At 40.3% G+C, this 16,895-nt stretch overlaps 1 protein-coding gene and 1 pseudogene across 1 annotated transcript in view; both read left to right on the forward strand.

The window, feature by feature from the left end:
- LOC132511322 (phosphatidylcholine transfer protein) overlaps positions 1-16,895 on the forward strand; it is a 112,933-nt gene that overhangs the window by 92,827 nt on the left and 3,211 nt on the right. The gene's annotated exons all lie outside the window — the stretch shown is intronic.
- The window catches only part of LOC132511323 (phosphatidylcholine transfer protein-like), a 28,027-nt pseudogene continuing 11,792 nt past the window's right edge, over positions 661-16,895 (forward strand).

Raw genomic sequence — 16,895 nt, forward strand, 5'->3', positions numbered from 1 at the left:
GATGGATACCATGATACCTTCTTAGATCATCTTTCACCCTCCAGGTGGCAAGTTACAATTATAGATTAGATTTCTTAATCCTTTTTGTGCCACGGACCCCTTTGGCCTTCTGGGGAATCCCACGGACCTCTTCTCAGAATAGCGTTTTAAAGTGCATAATAGAAAGAACGGAATACTGTTTTAGCATCTGACCCTTGAGATTCTCAAGCATCTCGCCTCCCACTTCTTCCAAACCACTCAGAGACCTTCCCTAACCTTCTTCAGAGAAGGTAAAGGAGAGACATGCAAGCAGGTTTGGAGAGAATGGTGTTGGGGAAAAGATGCTTTTGAGATGACATTGGTGTCTTCCTTTTCCCTTCTTTCTAGAAGCCTCCCCATTTCTAGCACCTCCATCTTTCCCCAGATCAAGCCCCGTGTTCCTCTGGTTTTACTTCTTTTCCGTCCTCGCTCATCTCTTGCTCAGCCCAGTCCACTTCTCTAGACCCACCCCTCGCTGCCTCCTCACACTAGCTCCTTCTCCCCGCTAAGTCCCGCCTTCTACCCTGTCTCTCTTTGTGTTTCTGCCAATCACGCCGGATCACCCTCTCGCCCACATCTCTAACACACACCAAGCCTGTCCTCGGCCTCCCCTGCAGGCACAGTTGCTGTGGCAAATGAAGGATGGCCTCTGCTGCCTGCTGCTTCTCCGAGGAGCAGTTCAGGAATCTCTGCGCGGAGCTCCAGTCGCCCGGGGTAGGCGGGGCCCGCTGGGAGCTGCTGATGAGGAGCAGGGGCGTCAGCATCTATTGGCAGCTGAACCAAGTAGTGGTTGGTGGGCTAAAACCGCGTGAGGCAGCAGCGTGCGGGAGGGGAAGGGGCCCTGCCCGCGGGGAGTGTAGGGCTGCAGCCCGGTCCGGATCCCGCGGGTCTTCTGGAGCTCGGAGGAGTGAGAGCTGGAGGTGCCTCCAGCTGGCTTTACCCTTTTCGGGTCTCAGGGAGTGGGGAGGTCATCAGAATTTAGGCTCAGGTCTGAGGCCCGACAGGGCAAGTCGTTTGTTACAACTTACTGATAGAGTTAAAAGGTGGGTCTGCTGATTCTTAGCTCCATGCACTTGCCTGCAAGGGACGTGGAGCCCCGCTCCCGGGTGGATGCCAGTGGTGTCTGTGTGGTGGGAAGTATTTTAGGATTGAATACAGGTAGAAAAAAGACTGGACTTTTCAGAGAGTGGATGTGCAGGGTGATACGTGTGGGGACGGGAGTGTTGCTGAGAAGGGACCTACTGTCATCTCTAGTCATTTTACTGACTTGCTCCGTTTGGATGCTCCCCGCTTCCTTGTAAATTGGACTTAATAACTTGTCTGAAGCTTCCTGGGAGAAAGATTAAAAGGGTAGGAGGAATGGAGTTGGGGGCCTGCCTGGAGGCTTTTGGAGCCAGGTGGAATGATGGGCAGTCATCAGTTGCTCTGTGTGCGGGTAGCTGCATGGCAAGTAGCTTAAAAGTCACCTTTAGACAAGGTAAGTGAAGTTGAGGTTTCCTGGCAGAGGATCAGAAGATTAGAGTGTTAGAGAAGAGAGAAGCTCTGAACATCTGTGAGTACCAGGTTCACTGGGTACAGCAGGATGAACACGAAACTCAGTAAAGAACAGGCAGAATTAATTTCCAACTGTCCACCAGCAGCTACCCTGGTGCAGAAAGAGACATATTTTCTGACCATTATCTTCTGACCATTCGTTTTCCGCATCAGCCATGCCCAGGCATTTGCCAAGTGTCATTTTATGCTCAGATGTATCTGATGTCTGGCCTGTTTACCTTCCTTTTTTTCCCCTTTCCCTTTGCCACGTTGGGTGGCACCTCTCACCTAGAATTACTGTGACTTCTTAACTAGCTTCTTGGCCTTCCACCTCTCTGATCCCTTCCATCCTATACGTTTACAGCCCAGTCAAGAACCTGAAAGGTTGTGATCTTATCACGCCCCTTCCAGTGGCACTGTTGATTGCAGAATTAATAATAATAATAACTACTGTAATAGCTAACATGCATTGCGTGCTTTCTTAGGCTCCGGGCACGGTCTAAGTGCTTTGCACACACTGAGTTACTCAATCCTCACATCAGCCCTATATTGTAAGGTACTGTGTATCATGTTGTAAGGTCCTATGTGTGCATATGTAAGGTACTATGATTATCACCTTTTTACCATTTTGGAAATGGGTATGTAGAAAGGTTAAGTTGATTGCTGAAGTCTCAAACTGGGATTGGAACTCAGCTGTCTAGGTCCAGACCTGTGCCACAAATACGTTCCTGCATTGACTCTGAAAGAGAGCAGGTGCTGGCATGTGGGCTATGCATGCGGAACTAGGCTGGTCCAGCTTTACCTCCCATGACTCATCCATACCCCTCCTGTCCTCCAGTCACACCAATCGCTCCCCCCACTTCCCCCCCACAGGCTTTTTGCTCTTTTGCTTTTGTGCCTTTTATCCACAACGTCCACTGCCTGAGCTGAGACCAAGTGACTGGCTTTGTTTTGTATATTATTTCCATTGTGTATTGTTATGTAGCAGGGCCCACCTTCCTCCTTTGGGGAGGATGTGAGTGGTATTCAGAATAGTTCATATTGCTACCAACCTTATTATAAGATATGTCTTATTTCCACCTGTTCTGGGCATGAGGGCAGTCATGGTACTTTGATATAAGCTACAAGTCTTCAGAGAGAACGTCCATAAGTTGGAGGCCAGATGATTACCATAGGTGTTGACCTTGAGCCTCAGTAGCTAGGACGAGCTAGGACTGCCCACTTTGATCTCCATCTGTATTAAATGTCAAGAGGCCCTGCTAGGTCAGGGTACAAGCCCTTTCCTGGAACCTTTACTGGATTCTAGCATATTGAGCATTATTTGCTGCCAGACTCATTTTGCTAGAGCCTCATCTTCTTTCCAGGTTGACTCCCATCCTTTTTCTCCTTGAAGAAAATTTCCTCTCATCTCTAGTTAATAAATCTTGTCATCTGAATACCACTCTGCATCAAAAGTGAATTCAGCTTGTCCCACACTGCCTAGACCTGCACTTATCTCCCTTAAAGCCCTTTGCCCTTTTCTATCTTATGGACCAGTATGATTTCATCCACCATGTATGTTGTTGCCATTATGCACCTCTTCTTTCTCTTCCACCCACTTCCCTGCTCATTTTACCTACGCATGTGCATGTGGCCTTGGGTCTCCAGGTCCCTGACTGGAGGTCAGACCAGAAAAGCCTGGCCCCTCTGGCAATCGCCAGGTCAGGTTTTTCATTGCAATCTTTTCCTTACTATCACATGTTTTGAAAAGACTGAAATAAGTGTAGAGGCACTTGAAAGAGTTTGCAATGTAACAAATAAATTTTATTTTACAATAAAAAAGATTGTGGCTTCATTTTAGTAGAACCAAATATTTCTGAATCTTGTTCTTGGACAAATTGCTACTTTTGATATACACATTTTGATACTTTTTCCCTTTCTCTTTTTCTATTAAATCACAGAATTTTATTATTTTTAATTAACTTAAATTGGAGTATAGTTACTTTACAATGTTGTGTTAGTTTCTACTGTACAGCAAAGTGAATCAGCTATACGTGTACATATGTCCCCTATTCTTGGATTTCCTTCCCATTTAGGTCACCACAGAACATCGAGTAGAGCTCCCTGTGTTATACAGTAGGTTCTTGTTAGTTATCTCTTTTATACATAGTATCAAGAGTATATATATGTCAATCCCAATCTCCCAATTCCTTCCACCCACCCCCTTCCCCATCGGTACCCATACATTTGTTCTCGACATCTGTGTCTCTACTTCTGCTTTGCAGATAAGATCATCTATACAGTTTTTCTAGATTTCACATATATGTGTTAATATATGATATTTGTTTTTCTCTTTCTGACCTACTTCACTCTGTGTGACACTCTCTAGGTCCATCCACGTCTCTACAAATGACCGATTTCTTTCCTTTTTATGGCTGAGTAATATTTCATTCTATATATGACCACATCTTCTTTATCCATTCCTAGGCTGATGGACTGTTAGGATGCTTCCATGCCCTAGACTGTAAGTAGTGTTGCAATGAACATTGGGGTGCATGTGTCTTTCTGAACTGTGGTGTTCTCTGGGTATATGCCCAGTAATGGGATTGCTGGGTCATATGGTAGTTCTATTTTTAGTTTTCTAAGGAACCTCCATACTGTTCTCCATAGTAGCTATATCAATTTACATTCCCAGCAACAGTGCATGAGGGTTCCCTTTTATCCACACCCCCTCTAGCATTTATTGTTTGTAGATTTTTTGTTGATGGCTATTCTGACCTGTGTGAGGTGATACCTCACTGTAGTTTTGATTTACATTTCTCTAATAATTAGTGAAGTTGAGCATCTTTTCATGTGTTTGTTGGCCATCTGTATGTCTTCTTTGGAGAAATGTCTATTTAGGTCTTCTGCCCATTTTTTAACTGGGTTGTTTTGTTTTTTGTTGTTATGAGCTGCATGAGCTGTTTGTATATTTTGGAGATTAATCCTTTGTCAGTTGCAAATATAGTCTCCAATTCTGAAGGTTGTCTTTTTGTCTTGTTTATGGTTTCCTTTGCTCTGCAAAAGCTTATAAGTTTAATTAGGTCCCATTTGTTTAATTTTGTTTTTATTTTCATTACTCTAGGAGGTGGGTCAAAAAGGATCTTGCTGTGATTTATGTCAAAGAGTGTTCTGCCTGGGCTTCTCTGGTGGCACAGTGGTTGAGAATCTGCCTGCCAATGCAGGGGACAAGGGTTCGTGCCCCGGTCTGGGAAGATCCCACATGCCGCGGAGCAGCTGGGCCCATGCGCCATGGCTGCTGAGCTTGCGCATCCGGAGCCTGTGCTCCACAATGGGAGAGGCCACAACAGCAGTGAGAGGCCCACGTACTGAGAAAAAAAACAAAAAACAAAAAACATAGAGTGTTCTGCCTATGTTTTCCTCTAAGAGTTTTATAGTGCCTGGCCTTACATTTAGGTATTTAATCCATTTTGAGTTTATTTTTGTGTATGGTGTTAAAGAATATTCTAATTTCATTCTTTTATATGTAGTTGTCCAGTTTTCCCAGCACCACTTATTGAAGAGGCTGTCTTTTCTCCATTGTATATTCTTGCCCCCTTTGCCATAGACTAGGTGTCCATAGGTGCATGGGTTTATCTCTAGGCTTTCTATCCTGTTCCATTGATTTATATTTCTGTTTTTGTGCCAGTACCATACTCTCTTGATTACTGTAGCTTTGTAATATAGTCTGAAGTCAAGGAGCCTGATTCCTCCAGCTCCATTTTTCTTTCTCAAGATTGCTTTGGCTATTCAGGGTCTTTTGTGTTTCCATACAAATTGTAAAAATTTTTTGTCTAGTTCTTTGAAAAATGCCATTGGTAATTTGATAGGTATTGCATTGAATTTGTAGATTGCTTGGGGTAGTATAGTCATTTTCACAATATTGATTCTTCCAATCCAAGAACATGATATATCTCTCCATCTGTTTGTATCATCTTTAATTTCTTTCATCAGTGTCTTATAGTTTCCTGCATACAGGTCTTTTTTCTTCCTAGGTAGGTTTATTCCTAGGTATTTTATTCTTTTTGTTGCAATGGTAAATTGGAGTGTTTCCTTAATTTCTCTTTCAGATTTTTCATCATTAGTGTATAGTAATGCAAGAGATTTCTGTGCATTAAATTTCTATCCTGAAACTTTACCAAATTCATTGATTAGCTCTAGTAGTTTTCTGGTGGCATCTTTAGGATTCTCTATGTATAGTATCATGTCATTTGCAAACAGTGACAGTTTTACTTCTTCTTTTCTGATTTGTATTCCTTTTATTTCTTTTTCTTCTCTGATTGCCGTGGCTAGGACTTCCAAAACTATGTCGAATCATAGTAGTGAGAGTGGACATCCTTGTCTTGTTCCTGATCTTAGAGGAAATGCTTTCAGTTTTTCACCATTGAGAATGATGTTTGCTGTGGGTTTGTCATATATGGCCTTTATTATGTTGAGGTAGGATTGCTCTATGCCCACTTTCTGGAGAGTTTTTATCATAAATGAATGCTGCATTTTGTCAAAAGCTTTTTCTGCATCTATTGAGATGATCATATGGTTTTTATTCAATTTTTTAATATGGTGTATCACATTGATTGATTTGCATATATTGAAGAATCTTTACATCCCTGGGATAAATACCACTTCATCATGTTGTATGACCCTTTTAATATGTTGTTGGATTCTGTTGGCTAGTATTTTGTTAAGGATTTTTGCATGTATATTCATCAGTGATATTGGTCTGTAATTTTATTTTTTTGTAATATCGTTTTCTGGCTTTGGTATCAGGGTGATGGTGGCCTCAAAGAATGAGTTTGGGAGTGTTCCTTCCTCTGCAATTTTTTGGAAGAGTTTGAGAAGGATGGATGTTAGCCCTTCTCTAAATGTTTGATAGAATTCACCTGTGAATCCATCTGGTCCTGGAATTTTGTTTGTTGGAAGATTTTTAGTCAGAGTTTCAATTTCATTACTTGTGATTGGTCTGTTCATATTTTCTATTTCTTCCTGGTTCAGTCTTGGAAGGTTATACCTTTCTAAGAATTTGTCCATTTCTTCCAGATTGTCCGTTTTATTGGCATAGAGTTGCTTGTAGTAGTCTCTTAGGATGCTTTGTATTTCTGTGGTGTCAGTTGTAACTTCTCCTTTTTCATTTCTAATTTTATTGATTTGAGTCTTCTCCCTCTTTTTCTTGATGAGTCTGGCTAATGGTTTATCAATTTTGTTTATCTTCTCAAAGAACCAGCTTTTAGTTTTATTGACCTTTACTATTGTGTTCTTTGTTTCTTTTTCATTTATTTCTGTTCTGATCTTCATGATTTCTTTCCTTCTGCTAACTTTGGGCTTTGTTTGTTCTTTCTCAAGATCCTTTAGGTGTAAGGTTAGATTGTTTATTAGATTTTTGTTGTTTCTAGAGGTAGGTTTGTATAGCTATAAACTTCCCTCTTAGAACTGCTTTTGCTGCATCCCATAGTTTTTGGATTGTTGTGTTATTGTTTTTTGTCTCTAGGTATGTTTTGATTTCCTCTTTGATTTCTCCAATGATCTATTGGTTATTTAGTAACATATTGTTTAACCTCCATATGTTTGTGTTTTTTATGTTTTTTCCCCTGTAATTGATTTCTCATCTCATAGTGTTGTTGTCAGAAAAGATGCTTGATATGATTTCAACATTCTTAAATTTACTGAGGCTTTACTTTTGACCCAAGATGTTATCTATCCTAGAGAATGTTCTGTGCACACTTGAGAAGAAAGTGTAATCTGCTGATTTTTGATGGATTGTCCTATAAATATCAATTAAATCTATCTGGTCTATTGTGTCATTTAAAGCTTCTGTTTTCTTATTTATTTTCATTTTGGATGATCTGTCCATTGGTGTAAGTGAGCTGTTAAAGTCCCCCACTATTACTGTGTTACTGTCAGTTTCCTCCTTTATAGCTGTTAGCAGTTGCCTTATGCATTGAGGTGCTCCTATGTTGGGTGCATATATATTTATAATTGTTATATCTTCTTCTTGGATTGAGACCTTGATCATTATGTACTCTCCTTCCTTGTCTCTTGTAACATTATTTAAAGCCTATTTTATCTGATATGAGAATTGCTACTCCAGCTTTCTTTCGATTTCCATTTGCATGGAATATCTTTTTCTATCCCCTCACTATGTGTCCCTAGGTCTGAAGTGGGTCTCTTGTAGACAGCATATAGATGGGTCTTGTTTTTGTATCCATTCAGCAAGCCTGTGTCTTTTGGTTGGAGCATTTTATCCATTCACGTTTAAGGTAAGTATCAATATGTATGTTCCTATGACCATTTTCTTAATTGTTTTGGGTTTTTTGTTTGTTTGTTTGTTTTAAAGAAGATGTTGGGGTTAGGAGTTTTATTAATTAATTTATTTATTTTTGCTATGTTGGGTCTTTGTTTCTGTGCAAGGGCTTTCTCTAGTTGTGACAAGGAGGGGCCACTCTTCATCGCTGTGCATGGGCCTCTCACTATTGTGGCCTCTCTTGTTGTGGAACACAGGCTCCAGACATGCAGGCTCAGTGATTGTGGCTCATGGGCCTAGTTGCTCCGCAGCATGTGGGATCCTCCCAGACCAGGGCTCATACCCATGTCCCCAGCATTAGCAGGCAGATTCTCAACCACTGTGCCACCAGGGAAGCCCCTGGGTTTGTTTTTGTAGGTCCTTTTCTTCTCTTGTGTTTCCCACTTAGAGAAGTTCCTTTAGCCTTTGTTGTAGACCTTTGTTCTCTTAGTTTTTGCTTGTCTGTAAAGCTTTTGATTTCTCCATCGAATCTGCATGAGATCCTTGCCGGGTAGAGTAGTCTTGGTTGTAGGCTCTTCCCTTTCATCACTTTAAGTATATTATGCCACTCCCTTCTGGCTTGTAGAGTTCTGCTGAGAAATCAGCTGTTAACCTTATAGGAGTTCCCTTGTATGCTATTTGTCATTTTTCCCTTGCTGCTTTCAATAATTTTTCTTTGTCTTTAATTTTTGCCAATTTGATTACTATGTGTCTCAGCGTGTTTCTCCTTGGGTTTATCCTGTATGGGACTCGCTGCACTTCCTGGACTTGGGTGGCTATTTCCTTTCACATGTTAGGGAAGTTTTCGACTATAATCTCTTCAAATATTTTCTCAGGTTCTTTCTCTCTCTCTTCTCCTTCTGGGACCCATATAATGTGAATGTTGTTGTGTAATGTTGTCCCAGAGTTCTCTTAGGCTGTTTTCATTTCTCTTCATTCTTTTTTCTTTATTCTATTCTGCAGCAGTGAATTCCACCTTTCTGTCTTCCAGGTCACTTATCCGTTTTTCTGCCTCAGTTATTCTGCTATTGATTCCTTCTAGTGTAATTTTCATTTCAGTTATTGTATTGTTCATCTTTGTTTGTTTGGTCTTTAATTCTTCTAGGTCTTTGTTAAACATTTCTTGCATCTTCTCGATCTTTGCCTCCATTCTTTTTCTGAGGTCCTGGATCATCTTCACTATCATTATTCTGAATTGTTTTTCTGGAAGGTTGCCTATCTCCACTTCATTTAGTTGTTTTTCTGGGGTTTTATCTTGTTCCTTCATCTGGTACATAGCCCTCTGCCTTTTTGTCTTGTCTAACTTTCTGTGAATGTGGTTTTTGTTCCACAGGCTGCAGGATTGTAGTTCTCCTTGCTTCTGCTCTCTGCCCTCTGGCGGATGAGGCTCTATATTTTAGTTTGAATCATATGTGGTTTACCATTTTAGCCCAGACCACCCTTCAAATAAATCTGCCAATCTTGAGCATGTATAGAAGATAAATACCAAAAAAATCTTAAATAAATCAAACTCAGAAAACCAAAGAGAAAAAGAAAATCTTGAAAGAAGCTGCAGCAGGAAGGATGGGGGAGTGCTTTAACCACAGAGGAATACAGATGAGAATTAAAGCAGACATCGCATCAGAAACCACCCTGCAAAAATAGGGTGGAGTGAAATACAAAATGTTTTGAAAGGATAAACCACTGACCTAGAATTCTTTATCCAAAGATGTCTTCTTCAAAAGTGAAGAAGAAATAAAAACTTTTTCAAACAAATAAAAACTGAGGGAATTCATCAGCAGCAGACCTGTTCTGGAAGAAATGTTAAAAGAAGCTTTTCAGGGAGGAAAAAAATGGTATAGGTCAGGAACTCAGATCTTCATAGCATAAAAATTGCCTATTTTATTGTCTTAAAGCTTATGGAAGGCATGAACTTTGTCTTATTCTTCAGGCACCACCAGGGCTTACCAAAACACATGCACACAATAGGTCCTGAAAGTCTGCTTGAATGGGTACATGAATGAATATTCTGGAGTTTTATTCTTACTAGGGTATATTCAGAAAATCCAAAGGTAGCTATGGAATGGTGTGTTTCCTAAACTAAAAGGAAAGATAAGGTAGCTATGTATATCTGTAAAATTTTTTGTGTCTTAAAAACACATTAAAAGGGACGGAGCTTCAAGATGGCAGACGAGTAAGACATTGAGATCACCTTTCTCCCCACAATACATCAGAAATACATCTACATGTGGAATAACTCCTACAGAACACCTACTGAATGCTGACAGAAAACCGGAGACCCCCCAAAAGGCAAGAAAATCCCCACGTACCTGGGTAGAGCAAAAGAAAAAAGAAAAAACAGAGACAAAAGAATAGGGATGGGACCTGCACCAGTGGGAGGGAGCTGTGAAGGAGGAAAGCTTTCCACACAGTAGGAAGTCCTTCACGGGCAGAGACTGTGGGGGGGGGCAGAGGGGGGAAACTTCGGAGCCACGGAGGAGACTTCAGCAACAGGGGTGCGGAGGGCAAAGTGAAGAGATTCCCACACAGAGGATCAGTGCCGGCCAGCACTTATCAGCTCACGAGGCTTGTCTGCCCACCCACCTGGGGCTGGCGGGGGCTGGGAGCTGAGGATCCGGCTTTGGAGATCCCAGGGCTAGGACTGGGGTTGTCTGCGTGAACACAGCCTGAAGGAGCTAGTGTGCCACAACTAGCAGGGAGGGAGTCCAGGAAAAAGTCTGGAGCTGCCGAAGAGGCAAGAGACTTTTTCTTGCCTCTTTGTTTCCTGATGCACAAGGAGAAGGGATTAAGAGCACTGCTTAAATGAGCTCCAGAGATGGGCACGATTGGCATGAGACGCAAAGGCTGCTGCTGCAGCCACCAAGCAGCCTGTGTGCGAGCACAGGTCACTATCCACACCTCCTCTCCCATGAGCTTGTGCAGCCCGCCACTGCCTGGGTCCCATGATCCAGGGACAACTTCCCCGGGAGAACACACGGCACACCTCAGGCTGGTGCAACGTCACGCTGGCCTCTGTCACCACAGGCTTGCTCCACACCCTGTACCCCTCCCTCCCCCTGGCCTGAGTGAGCCAGAGCCCCCGAATCAGCTGCTTCTATAACCCCATCCTGTCTGAGGGAAGAACAGACACCCTCAGGCAACCTATACACAGAGGCGGATCCAAATCCAAAGCTGAACCCCAGGAGCTGTGCAAACACAGAAGAGAAAGGGAAATTTCTCCAATGAGCCTCAAGAGCAGCAAATTAAATCTCCACATTCAACCTGATGTACCCTGCATCTGTGGAATACCTGAATAGACAACAAATCATCCCAAACTGATGAGGTGAACATTGGGAGCAATGATACATATATATTTTTTTTCCCTTTTTCTCTTTTTGTGAGTGTGTATGTGTATTCTTCTGTGTGTGATATTGTCTGTAGAGCTTTGCTTTTGCCATTTGTCCTAGGGTTCTGTCTGTCCGTTTTTGTTTTTCTTTTTGTATAGTTTTTAGCACTTGTTATCATTGGTGGATTTGATTTTTGGTTTGGCTGCTCTCTTCTTTATTTTTTTTAATTACTTAAAAAAATTAATTTTTTTTCATTTTAATAACTTTATTTTATCATCTTCTTTCTTTCTTTCTTTTCTCCCTTTTATTCTGAGCTGTGTGGATGACAGGCTCTTGGGGCTCCAGCCAGGCATCAGGGCTGTGCCTCTGAGGTGGAGAGCCAAGTTCAGGACACTAGCTCAGCTCCATATAATATCAAATGGCGAAAATCTCCCAGAGATCTCCATCTCAACACCAAGACCCAGCTCCACTCAGTGACCAACAAGCTACAGTGCTGGACACCCTATACCGAACAACTAGCAAGACAGGAACACAACCCCATCTGTTACCAGAGAGGGTGCCTAAAATCATAATAAGGCCACAGACACCCCAAAACATACCACCAGATGTGAACCAGCCCACCAGAAAGACAAGATCCAGCCTCATCCATCAGAACACAGGCACTAGTCCCCTCAACCAGGAAACCTACACAACCCACTAAACTAACCTTAGCCACTGGGGACAGACACGAAAAACAACGGGCACTACGAACCCACAGCTTCTGAAAAGGAGACCCCAAACACAGTAAGTCAAGCAAAATGAGAAGACAGAGAAACATACAACAGATGAAAGAGCAAGGCAAAAACCAACCAGACCTAACAAATGAAGGGGAAATAGGTGGTCTATGTGAAAAAGAATTCAGAAAAATGAGACTAAAGATGATCCAAAATCTTGGAAATAGAATGGAGAAAATACAAGAAACGTTTAACAGGGACCTGGAAGAACTAAAGAGCAAGCAAACAGTGATGAACAACACAATAAATGATATTAAAATTTCTCTAGAAGGGATCAATAGCAGAATAACTGAGGGAGAAAAATGGATAAGTGACCTGCAAGATAAAATAGTGGAAATAACTACTGCAGAGCAGAATAAAGAAAAACGAATGCAAAGAATTGAGGACAGTATCAGAGACTTTTGGGACAATATTAAATGCACCAGCATTCGAATTATAGGGATCCCAGAAGAAGAAGAGAAAAAGAAAGTGACTGAGAACATATTTGAAGAGATTATAATTGAAAACTTCCCTAATATGGGAAAGGAAATAGTTAATCAAGTCCAGGAAGCACAGAGAGGCCCATACAGGATGAATCTAAGGAGAAACACGCCAAGACACATATTAATCAAACTATCAAAAATTAAATACATAGAAAAAATATTAAAAGCAGCAAGGGAAAAAATACAAATAACTCACAAGGGAATCCCCATAAGGTTAACAGCTGATCTTAAAGCAGAAACTCTGCAACCCAGAAGGGAGTGGCAGGAAATACATAAAGTGATGAAGGAGAAAAACCTACAACCAAGATTACTCTATCCAGCAAGGATCTCATTCAGATTTGACAGAGAAATTAAAATCTTTACAGACAAGCAAAAGCTAAGAGAATTCAGAACCACCAAACCAGCTTTACAACAAATGCTAAAGGAACTTCTTTAGGCAAGAAACACAAGAGAAGGAAAAGACCTACAATAACAAACCCAAAACAATTAAGAAAATGGGAATAGGAACATGCATATCGATAATTACCTTAAATGTAAATGGATTAAATGCTCCAACCAAAAGACAGACTGGCTGAATGGATACAAAACAAGACCCATATATATGCTGTCTACAACAAACCCACCTCAGACTTAGGAACACATACAGACTGAAAGTGAGGGGATGGAAAAAGATATTCCATGCAAGTGGAAACCAAAAGAAAGCTGGAGTAGCAATTCTCATATCAGAGAAAATAGACTTTTATACAGAGGCTATTATAAGAGACAAAGAAGGATACTACATAATGATGAAGGGATCAATCCAAGAAGAAGATATAACAATTGTAAATATTTATGCACCCAACATAGGGTCGCCTCAGTACATGAGGCAAATACTAACAGCCATAAAAGGGGAAATCGACAGTAACACAATCATAGTAGGGGACTTTGACACCCCACTTTCACCAATGTACAGATCATCCAAAATGAAAATAAATAAGGAAACACAAGCTTTAAATGATACATTAAACAATATGGACTTAATTGACCTTTATAGGACATTCCATCCAAAAACAAAAGAATATAAATTCTTCTCAAGTGATCATGGAACATTCTCCAGGATAGAGCATATCCTGGGTCACAAATCAAGCCTTGATAAATTTAAGAAAATTGAAATCGTATCAAGTACCTTTTCTGACCACAACACCATGAGACTAGACATCAATTACAGGAAGAAATATGTAAAATATTCAAACACATGGAGGCTAAACAATACACTACTTAATAACCAAGAGATCACTACAGAAATCAAAGAGGAAATCAAAAAATACCTAGAAACAAATGACAATGGAAACACGATGACCCAAAACCTATGGGATGCAGCAAAAGCAGTTCTAAGGGGGAAGTTTATAGCAATACAGTCCTACCTTAAGAAACAAGAAACACCTCAAAAAAACAACCTAACCTTACACCTAAAGCAATTAGAGAAAGAAAAAAAAAACCCCCAAAGTTAGCAGAAGCAAAGAAATCATAAAGATCAGATGAGAAATACATGAAAAAAAACAAAGAAAACAAAAGCAAAGATCAATAAAACTAAAAGCTGGTTCTTTGAGAAGATAAACAAAATTGATAAACCATTAGCCAGACTCATCAAGAAAAAAAGGGAGAAGACTCAATTCAATAGAATGAGAAATAAAAAAGAGGAAGTAACAATTGAAACTGCAGAAATACAAAGGATCATGAGAGATTACTACAAGCAACTATATGCCAAAAAAATGGACAGCTGGGAAGAAATGGACAAATTCTTAGAAAAGCACAACCTTCTGAGACTGAACCAGGAAGAAATAGAAAATATGAAAAGACAAATCTCAAGCACTGAAATTGAAACTGTGATGAAAAATCTTCCAACAAACAAAAGCCCAGGTCCAGATGGCTTCACAGGCGAATTCTATCAAACATTTAGAGAAGCGCTAGCACCTATCCTTTTCAAACTCTTCCAAAATATAGCCAAGGGAGGAACACTCCAAAACTCATTTGAAGAGGCCACCGTCACCCTGATACCAAAACCAGACAAAGATGTCACAAAGAAAGAAAACTACAGGCCAATATCACTGATGAACATAGATGCAAAATCCTCAGCAAAATACTAGCAAACAGAATCCAACCACACATTAAAAGGATCATACACCATGATCAAGTAAGTGGGCTTTATCCCAGGAATGCAAGGATTCTTACATATATGCAAATCAATCAATGTGATATACCATATTAACAAATTGAAGGAGAAAAAAACATATGATAATCTCAATAGATGCAGAAACAGCTTTCGACAAAATTAAACACCAATTTATGGTAAAAACCCTCCACAAAGTAGGCAAACAGGGAACTTTCTGCAACAGTATAAAGGCCGTATATGACAAGCCCACAGCCAACATCGTCCTCAATGGTGAAAAACTAAAACCATTCCCCCTAAGATCAGGAACAAGACATGTTTGCCCATTCTCACCACTATTATTTAACATAGTTTTGGAAGTTTTAGCAACAGCAATCACAGAAGAAAACAAATCAGAAACAAATCGGAAAAGAAGGAGTAAAGCTGTCACTGTTTGCAGATGACATGATACTATACATAGAGAATCCTAAAGAGGCTACCAGAAAACTACTAGAGCTAATCAATGAATTTGGTAAAGTAGCAGGATTCAAAATTAATGCACAGAAATCTCTTGCATTCCTATACACTAATGATGAAAAATCTGAAATGAAATTAAGAAAACACTCCCAGTAACCATTGCAGCAAAAAGAATAAAATATCTAGGAAAAAATCTACCTAAGGAGACAAAAGACCTGTATGCATAAAACTATAAGACACTCATGAAAGAAATTAAAGATGATACAAATAGATGGAGAGATATACCATGTCCTTGGATTTTAAGAATCAACAGTGTGAAAATGACTATACTACCCAAAGCAATCTACAGATTCAATGCATTCCCTACCAAACTACCACTGACATTTTTCACAGAACTAGAACAAAAAATTTCACAATTTGTATGGAAACACAAAGGACCCCAAATGCCAAAGCCATCTTGAGAAAGAAAAATGGAGCTGGAGGAATCAGGCTCCCTGACTTCAGACTATACTACAAAGTTACAGTCAGCAAGACAGTATGGTACTGTCACAGAAACAGAAATATAGATCAATGGAACAGGACAGAAAGCCCAGAGATAAACCCATGCACATACGTTCAGCTTATCTTTGATAAAGAAGGCAGGAATATACAGTGGAGAAAAGACAGACTCTTCAATATGTGGTGCTGGGAAAACTGGACAGCTACATGTAAAAGAATGAAATTAGAACACTCTCTAACACCACACACAAAAATAAACTCAAAATGGATTACAGACATAAATATAAGGCCAGACACTATAAAACTCTTAGAGGAAAACATAGGCAGAACACTGTATGACATAAATCACAGCAAGATCCTTTTTGACCCACCTCCCAGAGAATGGAAATAAAAACAGAAATAAACAAATGGGACCTAATGAAACTTAAAAGCTGTTGCACAGCAAAGGAAACCATAAGCAAGATGAAAAGAAAACCCTCCGAATGGGAGATTTTATTTGCAAATGAAGCAACTGACAAAGGATTAATCTCCAAAATTTACAAGCAGCTCATGCGACTCAATATCAAAAAAACAAACAACCCAATTCAAAACTGGGCAGACCTAAAAAGACATTTCTCCAAAGAAGATATACAGATTGCCAACAAACACGTGAAAGAATGCTCAACATCATTAATCATTAGAGAAAGGCAAATCAAAACTACAGTGAGATATCATCTCACACCAGTCAGAATGGCCATCATCAAAAAATCTAGAAACAATAAATGTTGGAGAGGGTGTGGAGAAAAGGGAATCCTCTTGCACTGCTGGCAGGAATGTGAATTGGTTCAGCCACTATGGAAAACAGTATGGAGGTTCCATAAAAACTAAAAATAGAACTACCATAAGACCCAGCAATCCCACTACTGGGCATATACCCTGAGAAAACCATAATTCAAAAAGAGTCATGTACCAAAATATTCATTGCAGGTCTATTTCCAATAGCCTGGACATGGTAGCAACCTAAGTGTCCATCATTGGATGAATGGATAAAGAAGATGTGGCACATATATACAATCGAATATTACTCAGCCATAAAAAGAAGGGAAATTGAGTTATTTGTAGTGAGGTGGATGGACCTAGAGTCTGTCATACATAGTGAAGTAAGTCAGAAAGAGAAAAACAAATACCGTATGCTAACACATATATATGGACTCTAAAAAACTAAAAGCAAAAAATGGTCATGAAGAACCTAGGGGCAATACAAGACGCAGACCTACTAGAGAATGGACTTGAGGACACGGGGAGGGGGAAGGTAAGCTGGCACAAAGTGAAACAGTGGCATGGAGATACATACACTACCAAATGTAAAATAGATAGCTAGTGGGA

Source organism: Lagenorhynchus albirostris, chromosome 20 (assembly GCF_949774975.1).
Source record: "Lagenorhynchus albirostris chromosome 20, mLagAlb1.1, whole genome shotgun sequence".
Lineage (NCBI taxonomy): Eukaryota > Metazoa > Chordata > Mammalia > Artiodactyla > Delphinidae > Lagenorhynchus > Lagenorhynchus albirostris.